Here is a 14,745-nt window from a genome sequence, read left to right as displayed (position 1 = left end):
ACCAAGGCTTGAAAATAAAAGAAAAAGGCGAGTCCCCTAGTGAAAAGAAGACGATTGTGAAGAGTGAGGATTCTGAGAGGGTGAGCAAGTGAGAAACGCTTTGAGTGGAGTGTGGGGTGTGATGAGTCTTGCCCTTGTATGCATCGGTTGCTTTTTACCTTTAGCATTCTGCCAAAGTTTGGTTGTTCATAGAGAGATCCTTGTTGCATTGCACCCGCTTGAATATCGATGAGATCATTTTTATCTCATGACCTTACCCTAGCCAAGCCAGCCTATTTGAACATTGCATCATTTGATTCACCGGTTACAAACTTAATGAATGTGAAATAGTTGAATGTGATAATGACTTGTGGAGATTCCGTGCTTTAGTTGGAAAATATCTGAGTATAGTTTTGCATTGCATATTTGAGCATGAATCCGAGTTCTCTTTGTGGTCACTTCTCTCTAAAAAGGAAATATGAGCTCCATCTGCATTACAACCTCTCTCTCTCATTTGTTCTTTTTGCTTGAGGACAAGCAAAGGACAAGTGTGGGGGAGTTGATATGTCTATATTTTACATCATTTAGATTGCATTATAGAGTCCTCATCATGTGTTTTCTCATGTAAATTGAGTCTTTAGGCGTCAAAATAGGACTTAGGGCTTGCATTAGGTCCCAAAGAGTTTTGCATGTTTTGAAGTCTTTATCAGGAGCTTTGGAGACCAATTGGAGCCTAAGAAGAGGAACAGAAAAGACAACGGTGAAGAAAAGGGTCAAAAATGGTGAAAACCGCTTGGAGGAATTTCTCGGCCAAATCTCGTACCGGCTGGTCGGAAACCTCGGCCAAAATGTTTACCGGATGCTCATTACTGGCCAAAAACCTTACCGATCGGCCAGAATCGAGTATCGAGTGCAAAAATACCACGGGACAAGTTTTTGACCGAGGCAAGGATTTTTACGACCAAAAAGCTTACCGCGGTACACAGCCCTCGGCCATTTTCCTTACCGCGGGAAGGTTTTTACGACCAAAAGTTGTCCTTGCCCGCGCAATTCATAGATCAGCAATCCGGGGAACCTTCCGGTCCGAATCAGTTGGCGAGGTCTTCACCAAAGTTGGAGATAATCAAGCAAAGATTCCATAACAGTTGGAATCATCCACTTCGGACCAGTGGAGAGAAAGATATGGCTTCCGGAGCATACACCAGCATTGCGCATACCCGAGAACTGAACGGCGAACTTCAAAGATCATGGCGGACGGAGCTCCTCCTGTCCGAACCAGCTTACCCGGTCTTCACCAAAGTTCGAGCTTATTGAGTCATCTTGACTGTGGAACTGGTTCCAGAGCAATTGGAGTCGTGTGCTGAAAGTTACTGTTTCCGGAAGGTGACATGGTCGATACAAGCCTAAATGAGTTGTGATACGCGCTAAGTGTTTTCACAAGCCTCGGTTTCTTTACATTGGCATCACTCAAGTTGAGGCTCATATCTTGGAAGTATTCTGGACTAGACCTCGTGCCAAAGCCTTGGCATGATTAGATCGAGGCATGCATACGTAAGAACTGAAGCTGGAAACGACTAAGTGTTGAAAGTACACCTCGGTGCAATGACCTCGGCGTGCATGCCGGACTGTGTTCTCCCAAGCACCTCGACATCATGACCCCTCGACATTTTATCCCGAGGTCCCTTGTCATGAACCCAGAATCAAGAACAGAATGGCTCAAGAACACACACGTGAGGATGGATCAAAGACTAGGGTTCATGCATGTTCTTGACGTGTTCTTCACGAGATCTTCATCTGGATCCTGACTCACGTGCACACCTCGACATGAAGACCTCGGCTTCACTCTCCGACACACCGTGGCACTCACCCATCAACCCAAGGAAGCGGTTCAGTACCCGGTTTGTTCCGGGCTGACCCGCGACACTTTCCCTATGCTATAAATACATTTTAGGACCAAAAACCTAATCATCTTATCTTTATCTCCATTTACGTTTAAGAACTTGCCTCTTTTGTGAAACCAGATTAATCTAATCCGATATCTCGTTTTTGCATCTGAATCTTGTTCTTTCTTTATTCTTCTTTTATTATCAGCATTAAACTCCTAATCATGACCAGCTACACGTCTTGCAAAGGACTTAGTGAGCTCGTTATGATCAGTGAGTAGTCGTTTAAGCGGCTTTAGATAAGTAGATTAGGATGCTTTCAAGATAGATTAGTGGGTTTAGGTGTCTAGTCTTGCATGTTTCATTCTTTAACCGACGAGATCTCTAGGCTGGATCCAAGCATATCACTTGAGGTTCAGATCTGAGGCATATCTCGCATCAAAAGTGTTTGTAGAAATGTCTGAACCACTCGGTTAAAGGTTTAAGAGTCTTTCATCGCGAGAGTGATAGTTTGTTCTCTTAAATGACATATTTGAACTGAATCTTATTGCTGATTGATTCGTGCTTCTCAAAAGACATTTTGGTATGAAGGAGGATCAGTTTAGATGTTTAATACTTTCATGAGAAGATTAACATGCCTTGAGTTCAAAGTTAAATGAAATCGCTTGACAATTTAATTCATTAACCCATTAGTTTAGCTTGGAAGCACCCGAGTCGATTATCTTGTCTAGAGTCTCTTCCCTTATCGCATATTATCATCGTCTGAATCACCTGTTTGTTGCTTGCATCTTGATTAGTTTAAATCTCTGCTTTTATTTAATTTTATTGCTTATTTGCCTGTTAATCATCGTCACCAAACTTTTATCTTCTTGTCTTGACTTAAGTGAACAAATGACATAGGCTAGTGTCTCGTTTACAAGCTTGGTTTGACACCCCTTATACTACTTTGACAAGGGGATTGATAACCCTTCTAAGAGCCTCAAAACTCTTAGTTATCACAATACCGAGCAGGACTCAGTCGGAGCAGGACGTCGATATTTCTTTGGCATTTTGGCTTCCAAAATCCAGCCAAAATCGTCAAGGTTCCAAGGTAATACCGACCAGATTTTGGTTGGTACTCCTTCTCGATATGAATGTAGACTGCTTGCACCATATCCTTCATAACTCCTTGCTCACTGGTCCAAACCTTTATCGGTCAAGTCCATGAGCCAGATGGCTCCTTCAGCTCCAACTTTGGTGAATGGTTCGGGTTCAGATGACGTCGGAAAGGGCTCCGTTCCACCGGTTCTTTGATGCGCGTTGCTTTGGTCCTTTATCCGCTCCGAGACATGTACTGCTTCTTATCGCCGTAACTTTCAGCTCACAACTCCAAATAGGACGATATCAAGTGTTCTGGAAACCGACTCGACCTTCTTGATTCGGTATGAAGACTACAGAGGCTGAATCCTGGTGCAAGTCCTCCTTCTCAGGTGATAAAGTTGAGGGATTGTCGACTCCATAACACTTGTCCGAGTCTGATGCACATAAGGTGATGGTCTCTCCATGGCTTTTGTCCCAATTGCTCCCAATTAGCCCCAAATGACCTGTAAACACTCCAAAAGTGCAAAACTCTCTAGGACCTAATGCAATTCCTAACTAAAGACAAAAGCAAAGACAAATATATGTAAAACTACCTAAATGTATGCATGAGACTCAATATTTGGACAAAAATGCAATCCTAAACATGACAAAATATGAGTATATCAACTCCCCCACACTTGTCCTTTGATTTTCCTCAAGCAAACAAGAACAAAATGAGAGAGAGAGAGGTTGAATGCATGGGAGTTCATATTTCCTTTGAGAGAGTGACCACTAAGAGAATTCAAGTTCATGCTCAATATGCAATGCAAAACCATATTTTGATGTATCAACTCAACAGTAATCTCCACAAGTTCTCCTATTCCTCAACTCTCAACATTCATTAAGCTTTTTACCAAGTGGATCAAATGATGCATTGTTTAAACAAACAGAGTTTGGCTAAGGTGAGGTTATGAGACTAAAATGATCTCATCAATGCCTGAGTGGGTTCAATGCAGCAAAAAGATCTCTCTATGAATGACCAAACTTTTGCAGAATGCTAAAGGTAAAAGGCAACCTATGCATACAAGGGCAAGGACTCATCCCACCCCACACTCTACTCAAAGTTTCCTCAATTGCTTACTTTTCACACTCATTCTTCTCTAGGGGATTCTCTTTTCCTTTTCATACACAAGTCTTGGAGTTCAAACTTTACACAGCTCTTTTTCACTTTCTTTTGTAACCTGTAGCCTCTTTTTCTTCCCTTTTTTAGAACATTTGAGCTCTTTGGCTTCTTTTCTTTTTCTTTCACTTAGAGGCTAGACTCTTTCTTTCCAAAACACTAGAGTTCACTTTCTTTGACTCAAAACTTCCAAGACTGATTTCTTTTCTTTTTCTATCCCCTAGTTCTCACCACTCACCTTTTGTTTCCACTCATCTCTCCTTTTTTCCACTCACCAACAATTATTCCTCCACACTTAGTTCTCGCCAAATCTCTCAGTTCCTTGATGATGGAACTTACCACTCAATGAGACTTGCCCTTGTCACCCTAAACCTAACACTTTCTGCTAAGTTTGGTCCAAAGTGGCCTTTCAATCACACACAAACAATTGGCTTGAAAGAAGGATGGGTTCAGGGTGAGGTAAAACTGATCCAAATGTGGATTCAGCTATTTGAGCTAAGGAAGAGGGTGGTAAAAACAGGACTCTAGCTCAAATATGCATATAGGTATCCACAAGCTTATTCAAACAATGCATCACAAGAAAATTTCAAGTCAAGTTCAAGGTTTTCACTTATTAGAGTTGAGTTCAATTCAAACTTGCTTCTCAGATTCAGATCATTTCAAGATTTGCAAGCACAAAATCATTTCACAAGCATATTTGGTCCAAATTCTCAAAGTGATGCACTCTCAAGGAAAAACTATCATTACTCCCAGCAAGATGCAACCTATATGATGCAAACTAGACTCAATCCTAAAAAATGTGAATGCAACTACATGATCATCTTTTGTGTTAAAATTTTCAGATTTTTTTTTCAAATTTTTTTGGTTTTTATATACACATAGATGAATGCAAGATGAGACTCAAAATGGAATGGAAAAATAAGAAAAGAACAAACATGATTAGTAGACACAAACCCCTCCCCCACACTTAGATAACACAGTCCCTTGTGTTATAAAAGCATAAGAGAGAAGTGCAAAGCAAAAATTCAAAATGCAAAAGAGAAAAGAAGCTATTCTAAATGCTATGTACAAGTTGGAGTGTTACCTCTTTAAAGGCTTGGAGATTGGGCTGGAGATTTTGGGCCTATTTTGTTGAAGATGAGACTCCTTAATTGTCAGTGTGAGACACCTGGATGTAGCTGAAGCTTTGAAATTTCCTGGACAGTCCTATGGATAACTTGAGACAAGGGGGGCGCCAAGGTAGTATCGACATATGCTCAGCGAGAATCGACTTATCTTCCGAACCACTTATCAGAATGATTCTAGATTAGCTTCATTGGATCACTGACTCAATCTTCTACAACTTTTGTGAAGATCTCCGAGACTGTTTGGGAGTGTAATGCCCCCTTCGGACTGGTTCTTTGAGTCACAATGGTTCGGTCTGTATTTCGGCTGAGAGACAAGCGCGCGTTCGAACGGGTGTAACGTTTTACCCACTGATCCGAATGGCCTGATTCAAACTTCATTCGAAAGTTAGCTCAATTTTCTACAATACTGCTGAAGACGTCAAAGGCCAAATCGGTCTGTAAACCATCCGTTACGTTCAATCTTTGAAGCGCTCTTGCAGTCATATTGACATGAATCAATTCGGTGTGGAGGTCGGTGTGCTTCTAAGTTTTCTCCTTTCTTGCACCGAGGTCTTGCACCGAGGTGAATATCCTCGGTGTGGAGTAAGACTTGGATTCTTCATGCACCACACCGACCTCATTTTACTCGGTGTGGTGGTCGATATTCTCTCGGCTTTTCCTTCCTGTTTACACCGAGCAAGTGCACCAAATGAAATCATGTCAGTGTGGAACAAGGCTTGGCTCCTTCTGCACTGCACCGACCTCATTTTGCTCGGTGTGGTGGTTGATATTTTCTCGGCATCTCCTTCTTGTTTACACCGGGCAAACACACCAAGAGATATCATGTTGATATGAATGCATTCCTCAGCCGATTTTTCATCTTTTCTCTTCTCCAATCCTTTCAAAACTGCACCTGGACCTCTCTAAAACCTGAACACACTTGAACAAAAGATTAAAACATCCTAAAAACAACCAAAGAAAGCAAGAAAAGAAATTATATACAAGGATAGGCTTAGGGTGTCTCCCAAGAGCACTTTGTTTAAAGTCACTAAGTTTGACTTCTTACACTCTTTTTAGTGAGGGAGAGGAGGAGCTTTGATGCTCCTTGTCTTGTCCATATATTCAAGCATGAGGTCCTTGTTCATCAGCTCTTGGACACCATCAGATCCTTTGTCTTTGAACTCTGGTGTGAGGATAGCTCTGACTTTGGCAAATGGTCTTGATCTTCCATTGCCTTTAACCTTGTATTCAACAGCTCCACCATCAAACTTCCAAGGAGTGAGAGTTAATACTTGAGAAGATGACTCAAGAGTGAATGGTCTGGTTCTTGGTGGTTTCTTGTCTTGAGACCCTGAGCCATTGCCTTTGTTGCTGCTGATCTCCTTCTCACTTGGTGTAGGAGATAGAGATTCCAAGCAAGCTTCATCATCACTAAAGAAATCCCCTTCAAACTCAAGATCAGGTCTTATTAGGGATTCTTTCTTTTTCTCAACAGATGCAAGGGGTTGAGCTTCTTCTATAGTTCCAATACTCCCCACATACATCATCCCATAGCGTTTCAACTCATCAGAATCATCAGATATAACTCCACAAAACCCAGCAAGAGGAGGCTTAAGAGGATAAGATACTTCATTATCTACCTTAGCAAGCACCACTGTTTGAGTATCAAAGTCCATATTTGCTCCTGTGGTGTTCAGAAATGGAGTTCCAAGCAAAAGAGGTAGCTCTTTTGTCTTCTTCATCTTCATAACTACAAAATCTGTTGGAACTGTGCATTCACCAATTTTCAATGGGTAGTCTTCAAGGATTCCATATGGTTTCTTTGAGGATGAATCTCCAAAGGTGATTGACATGGGGTGATGCTTAAGACTCTTGATCCCTAGTCTCTCCACCATGTCTAAAGACATTACACTGATGCTTGATCCAGAATCACACAAAGCATTCTCCACTTTCAAGTTTCCAAGAGAGCATGAGATGGAGAACTTTCCTGGGTTGCCTAGCTTGGGAATAAATTTGGGTTTCACCCTTGTTGAACCAGTGCTAGAGACTCCTTCAGATGTCCTTCCTTGAACCATTCTCTGATCCTTTCCTTCAGCAATCTCAGAATCTTTCTTTATCATATCAAAACAAGCTGCCTCTCTACCTTCTTTCTCAATGTCCTCATTGAGATCACAGAACAGGAACTCAAACTCATCTATGATGACAGCAGCATGATTCTCATCATTTGAGAGGATTGCATTGCAGTATTCTGTTTGATGTGCAATTGATGTCCCTGGTAAAGATCTTTGAGCTTGAGAACTGCAGTGGCCCTAGTTGTTTTCTAGAGTCTTGACTTTGGAAGCCAAGGTTGAAAGTTGAGTTAGAAGATCAGAATAAGTGCAATCCACCTTGTTGTTAATCTCTGCCATTTTCTTGTTGAAGTCCATGGCACCACTTGCTTGCCCTTTGAGGATTTGCTGGAGCAGGTTCTGCACTTCTTTATCCTTATTCCCTGAGCTCTGTTGGAGACTTTGTTGTTGGGGAGGGACAAAACCTTGTTGTTGAGTGTTTTGAGGATAGAAGTTCTGGTTTGGGGAATTCTTGTAGTAGGTAAAGCCCTTTTGGTAACCTTGTTGGCCACCTACAAAGTTCACCTCAGCTGTGATGTCTGCCCTTTGAAATGTGTCTTGAAACACATGATTCACATCTCTAACAAAGTTGGCTGACTGATGAGAAGCTAAGAGAAGTGTGTCTAGCTTCTCATTGAGAGACTTGATGTATTTCCTTGTCCTTTCCTCTTTAGCACTCACAGCTCCTCTTGAATTCCTTTCAAAGTTTGATCCATAAAGCTCATCACTTTGAGCTACATTCTCCACTAGGGTCATGGCATCATTGACTTCCTTGGTCATGAAATTACCATTTGAAGCTGTGTCCAAGAGGAGTCTGACCTTTGGTAAAGCACCTCTGTAGAAGGTACTTAGCAGCTGAGCATCTGAGAATCCATGGTGAGGGCATTGCATGGTATACCCTCTAAATCTTTCCCAAGCCTCACAAAATGATTCATGGTTCTTCTGAATGAAACTTGAGATTTCATTTCTTAACCTTGCTGTTCTTGATGAAGCGAAGAACTTGGTTAGAAATGCTCTTTTGCATTGCTCCCATGTTGTGACTGATCCTTGAGGTAGAGACTTTTCCCACTGATGAGCTTTGTCTCCTAGAGAACAAGGGAATAGCCTCAGCTTGAAACTGTCCTCAGTCACTCCATTCATCTTAGTTAGATCACAAATTCTATCAAAGTTATCAATGTGATCTAATGGATCTTCTACTGCCAAGCCATGGAACTTGTTTGATTGCACCATGTTGATCAAGCCAGATTTGATCTCAAAATCGTTTTCAGGTGTAGGAGCTTGAATCCCATGTCTCTGACCCTGAGTATTGGCCTCATCACCAGCTCCCACAACTGTTATTGGACGTGGTGCTGGACCCTCTTGCTGAGCCTGGTGGTTTCCATTACCACCATGAGCCTGTTGCCCTTGATCCATACCCAAACTCTCAATGTGCTCAGCTCTTTCTCTTTGTCTTCTTTCTTCACTTCTGGTGTTCATACACCTGAAAACAAAGACAACACTTGAAAGGTAATCAGTAAAACAAAAGAAAATGACTTGATCTCAAGAAGATCCAAAGTCCTAATGCTAGAATGAATCCCCAATCGGCAACAGCGCCAAATTGATAGCAGGAATTTTTCAATCCTTGATCAATTCCTCACCTACTCATGTCATTGTAGCACTTGAGGTATCAATCCAAATGGAGAGATTCTAGACACTAAGACTATGAGGATCAATTCTTAATCCAAGTCTAACTAAACAGATGAGTTGGTAACCAAGATTATCTAAAAGCATATGATAAAACAAGCAAGAACAAACAAGCAGTAATTAAGAACTAAACAAGCAAGACAACAAAGCAAAGGCTCAAATTCAAATAAAGATAAAGCTAAACCTCTAGATGTGATCATTGACAAGGGTGCTTTCAATACTTAATTCATGATGCTAAGCAAACAATACAACACTTGCAATTCTCTAGTCTAGACTTCCAAAATAGATTAATTCATTCCCATGACAGAAATCCCTTTGCAAATTACTTAATCAAGACTAATTCCCATTAGTGAATAAGCAATCAACAAGCATAAGGTTCCAAGTCTAATATGACCAGACAACCTCTTTGTGCATCAAAATAAGAGCTAAGAAAGTCTGAATCTTATACAGAAAGATAAAGCAAGCATCACATGATCTCAAATTCCAATCAACTTAGAACTCAAAGCAAGATCATTTCTTTCCCAAGACAATGACCACTACACTAATCAGCATTCCAACCTAACTCTCATTAGTGGTAGTGATGATCAATATGCATTAATAGACAGTTCTAATATGTCATTTATGCTTCAAACAAACATTCCCATGGCATTCAAAACATAAACCCTTAAGTTAGTTCATTCAGACATTTCATCAAACACCTTTGGTGCATGAAATGCGTATGAACCCAGATTTCACTTTCTCTAGGAAATAAGGCATTAGGGAGAGCTAACTAAGGAAAGGAAATGAGAATCTAAAACCTAAACATCATAAATCAAACATCTAAGCACCCTAATCTACACACCTAGAAGCTTAAAGATGACTACTCACTAATCATACTTAACACACCTAATCTTTTGCAAGAGGTGATGTTAAACATGATTAGAAGCAAAGATAAGAAGAAAATATGATAAGAAACAGATTAAGATTGATTAAATCCTTGAGATATCTCTTAACAAAATCTGGGTTTTCACAAAAGAGGCAAAGAGAAAAGAGAATCAAAACTTTTTCTGCTGGAAAATGACTAAAACATATATATAGGTAGGGTTTCTTGCTGGGCCAACCTAGGACAAACTAGTTTTTGGCCCCAAAAAGGCCCACAAAAACGTCATGAAGCGAGAATGTATCGACCAGATTTCAGTCGGTGCAGGAGGTTGATATTTCTTCGGCAATTTGAGAGTGGTTACACCGAGGCGCTACACCGGCTGAAGTCACCTCGGTGCGACGTTAAGGATAGTTTCAGGGGATCAATACCGGGCAGGATTCAGTCGGTGCAGGACGTCGATATTTCTTTGGCATTTTGGCTTCCAAAATCAAGCCAAAATCGTCAAGGTTCCAAGGTAATACCGACCAGATTTTGGTCGGTACTCCTTCTCGATATGAATGTAGACTGCTTGCACCATATCCTTCATAACTCCTTGCTCACTGGTCCAAACCTTTATCAGTCAACTCCATGAGCCAGATGGATCCTTCAGCTCCAACTTTGGTGAATAGTTCGGGTTCAGATGACGTCGGCAAGGGCTCCGTTCCACCGGTTCTTTGATGCGCGTTGCTTTGGTCCTTTATCCGCTCCAAGACATGTACTGCTTCTTATCGCCGTAACTTTCAGCTCACAACTCCAAATAGGACGATCCCAAGTGTTCTGGAAACTAGACTCGACCTTCTTGATTCGGTATGAAGACTATAGAGGATGAATCCTGTTGCAAGTCCTCCTTCTCAGGTGATAAAGTTGAGGGATTGTCGGCTCCATAACACTTGTCCGAGTCTGATGCACATAAGGTGATGGTCTCTCCATGGCTTTTGTCCCAATTGCTCCCAATTAGCCCCAAATGACCTGTAAACACTCCAAAAGTGAAAAACTCTCTAGGACCTAATGCAATTCCTAACTAAAGATAAAAGCAAAGACAAATATATGTAAACTACCTAAATGTATGCATGAGACTCAATATTTGGACAAAAATGCAATCCTAAACATGAAAAAATATGAGTATATCAAAAGAATTCGAGAAGAACAGAAGGAGGACGAGGATTTGAAAAAGATTACAGAAAAGCTGGGTGAAACCGAAGAAAGAGATGAGAATGGATATCATTTTGCAACGGATGGAACTTTATTGCTAAATAGGAGCATTGTTGTGCCAAAAGGAAAGGATCTGCGCCGAAAAATATTAAAGACATCACATCAATCCTTACTCAGTATTCATCCAGGAAGTACAAAGATGTATCGTGACATCCACCGATATTATCATTGGTCTGGGATAAAGAGATCGGTTGCAAAGTGGGTAGCGCAATGTCAGACTTGTCAACAAATTAAGGCAGAACATCTAGTGCCGGGAGGGCTACTTCAAAGCTTACCTATTCCTGAATGGAAATGGGAAGCGGTAGCAATGGATTTTGTAACAGGATTACCAAGGGCACCAGGATGAGGAAACGATGCAATATGGGTTGTGATGGACCGGCTGACTAAAAGTGCGCATTCTCTAGCTGTTAAACTTATGGACAGAGTGGAGGTCTTAGCCGAACTATATCTAAAAGAGATAGTGAAGTTACATGGAGTTCCAGCCAACATTGTCTCCGACCGTGATCCAAGGTTCACTGCTCAGTTTTGGCGAGCTTTTCAGCAAGCCTTAGGAACGAATCTTCACATGAGTACAGCATTTCATCCAGAAACAAATGGTCAGACGGAGAGAACTATAAGAACATTAGAAGATCTGCTTCGTATGTGTGTGCTGGACTGGGCTGGAAATTGGGAACAATACTTGCTGTTGGTAGAATTCTCATATAATAACAGTTACCATTCAAGTCTTGGTATGGCTCCATATGAGGCCTTATATGGACGGCCTTGTAGAACGCCTGTTTTCTGGACAGAGATAGGGGAACAAGGAATATTAGGACCGAAACTGATGGAAGAAACCACAAAAAATATTAAAATGGTTCAAGAAAATATGAAGAAAGCGCAAGACCAACAAAAGAAGTACGCAGACAAGAACCGAAGAGAAGTTGTATTTGAGGTTGGAGATTGGGTATATTTAAAGGTCGCCGAACAGAAAGGGAAAAGCAGATTTGGTGAGATTGGAAAGTTGGCTACCCGCTATATTGGACCTTATCGAATTATTGGAAGAGTAGGGGAAGTGGCCTATCATTTGGAATTACCGTCAGATATGGCACTCCATCTGGTATTCCACGTATCTATGTTACGGAAGGAAATACGTGACCCAACAGCTATTGAACCTGAAAGAATAGAAGATCTCCAAACCAACCTCACCCATCCAGAAGGACCTTTGCGGATAGGAGAAAGGCGAATCAGGAAATTGAAGAATAGAGAAATCCAACAAGTGCAAGTATATTGGGAAAAGCAACATCGAATTGTGGTCACATGGGAAGATGAAGAAAATTTTCGAAACTCTCATCCTGAATTATTCCTAGAAGACAACAAGACTCAAGGAGTTGGATTGTTTAATTTTACAGAATTCGGGATGAATTCTATTGAGGGGGGAAGAATGTAATAACCCGTATAGAGCAACTAGGCGGCTGAGTTAGTATGGCATGATGATCCGATATACGATTGTTAAGATTAGGACCGTTTAGGTGAGACTCTAAGTTTAGGTCCGAATATTAAGAATAAAGTTAAGGTTAGAGGTTGAGAATGTTAAGTTTTAACCATAGAAGTTAGGTTTTGGTTGTGCGGGTGGATCGGTTGGTTGTTTCGGTTTGATCGTAGGGTCGGAAAAAGGTATTGGCCAAGGGAAGCTGCTCGGTGAATCAGCTGTTGACTCAGCTGCTTGATTCAGCAGCCTGCCAGCTTGCTTGAGCTGCTTGAACACACATCGGACACACGCCAGACACACGCCAGCACATGCTTTTCACACGCTGGCACACGCATTCCATGCACCGGCGTACGCCTTGCACGCGCCGGTGAAACTTATCCACGGAAGCACGACACAGCTGCTTGGGAATCTTTCCGAAAGCAAGACACAGCTGCTCGGGAATCTAGTTACCACCGCCCATCTTCCGCTATAAATAAGGCCTTGAGCTTCATTTTACAGCAAAGAGAAAACAGTAGCAAAGCGCTTAAAAATTTTTCCGAGCACCGTTAACCGCCGCCGCCAACCACCGTGAACCACCGCAAACCACCGTGTCGAGGGAAGTTAAGGTAGGTCGTTTAAGTCTAAAGTCTTACCTACCTAACCTAGTTTTCCATCCTGAGTCTGAATCTGACCTCCGCTTGGCACGGTTCTGGTTGGATCTCTGTAAAAACTAAGTTGTGTAGGTGAACGAGGGGGTTATCCGAAACCTTAAGAAACCATAATTTTCTCGGAAAGCCAAGGTGAGTCTCGGTGAGGGTTGCTTGTTGCTTGACTGCAAAGCAAGTATATATATATATATATATATATATATATACATATGTATATTGCGTGTTGCATTGCGATATGAATCCACGGCACGTGCACTAGCACATATTATAGTGTCGTATGGATGAGAGATGTGAGTTTTGATGCCATGTGTCGCTTCCTTCAGCCATGTGATGTGATGAGATATCCGGGCTTGCGAGACGGATATGAGAATGTTGTGAAATCCCGGGTTGAGGAGTGATGCATGATAGAAAACAGTCGCGACTTTTTAGCCTGTGTGGCTGGGGTCCGATTTGTGCAAAATGTGAGATTTTTCTTTGTGCGGGATCCGGTCAATGGCATCTGAGAGATTTGGCGTTGAGTGTATATTGGGTGTATGTATGGATAATACGTATATATTATCATGCATCTGATGTGATGATTATTGTTGTTGTGTGATGCGTGTTTTGTGTGATGTTTGGGGTTTTGGGTTATTGCATGAACGGTTAAGGGAAACCGAACTCACTGAGCAATTAATTGCTCATTACTCTACTTATTTTGCAGGTAACCAATAGAAATTACCCGGGATCAAAGGAGCTTAGGTCAGGCCGGTGTAGTTTGCTACCCTTTTGTAAAACAAGTATGTGTTTAATATGTATAATTATCTTTGAGCACTGAGCTCTCGGCCGGATATATATGTATTTTGTGATGACCTTTTAAACCTTAGTATTATATAAATAATAACGGTTTTGTGAAACTTGGGTTCTCATATGATATTAGTCCCTGTACGGGATGAACCAACCATCAAGCAAGCCTCGGGTTGAAAAGCCTAGAGACATGTCCGGTGGGATAGCACGTGCGGTCTCGACCTTGGGCTCTTGGACGTGCATGTTCTTGTTTGATTGGTGCGCGGCTAAGAACCTCAGGCCATCAGTCTGTGCATGCAAATGTAGCACCGTCGATCCGGTTCTGTTCTGAACGGTTGGTCATGCATGTTCTTGTTTGATTATTGCATGGCCGGTCATTGCACTCGGATCTAGACCGAGTCCAGGGTGTTACACTCTGGAAGCTTAATCAGACGTTAAAGCTCCCCGTACGAGTGATCTTTGAGATGTTTTAGCCGAGAAACTTCAGCAGCCGGTACGTGCTCAGGCTGAGAAATCCTGCCCTGGATTGTAGCCGAGAAACATCATCCTGCGGTACATTCTTTTGCCGATGAACTCCAAAATGCTTCTTTCACCATTTCTGATACTTTCTCCACCATTTTAATACCTGGTCTCATCTCTCCACTCCAAATAACCTCCAAATGAACCTGTTTAACACTCCAAACCATGCAAAACTCTCTTGGATCTAATGCAAGCTCCTAAGTCCTAAATCAATGCT

General features: G+C 41.7%; 1 non-coding gene across 1 annotated transcript; it reads left to right on the top strand.

The window, feature by feature from the left end:
- Positions 1-8,183: 8,183 nt before the first annotated feature.
- Positions 8,184-8,290, top strand: LOC112088615. Its single transcript, XR_002900561.1, has one exon. It is a non-coding gene; the product is annotated as a small nucleolar RNA R71 (small nucleolar RNA).
- The last annotated feature ends 6,455 nt before the right edge of the window (positions 8,291-14,745 follow it).

The sequence above is a fragment of the Eutrema salsugineum genome, unplaced genomic scaffold (genome assembly GCF_000478725.1).
Source record: "Eutrema salsugineum unplaced genomic scaffold, Eutsalg1_0 scaffold_14, whole genome shotgun sequence".
NCBI lineage: Eukaryota > Viridiplantae > Streptophyta > Magnoliopsida > Brassicales > Brassicaceae > Eutrema > Eutrema salsugineum.
This window is presented reverse-complemented; position numbering and strand designations above follow the sequence as displayed.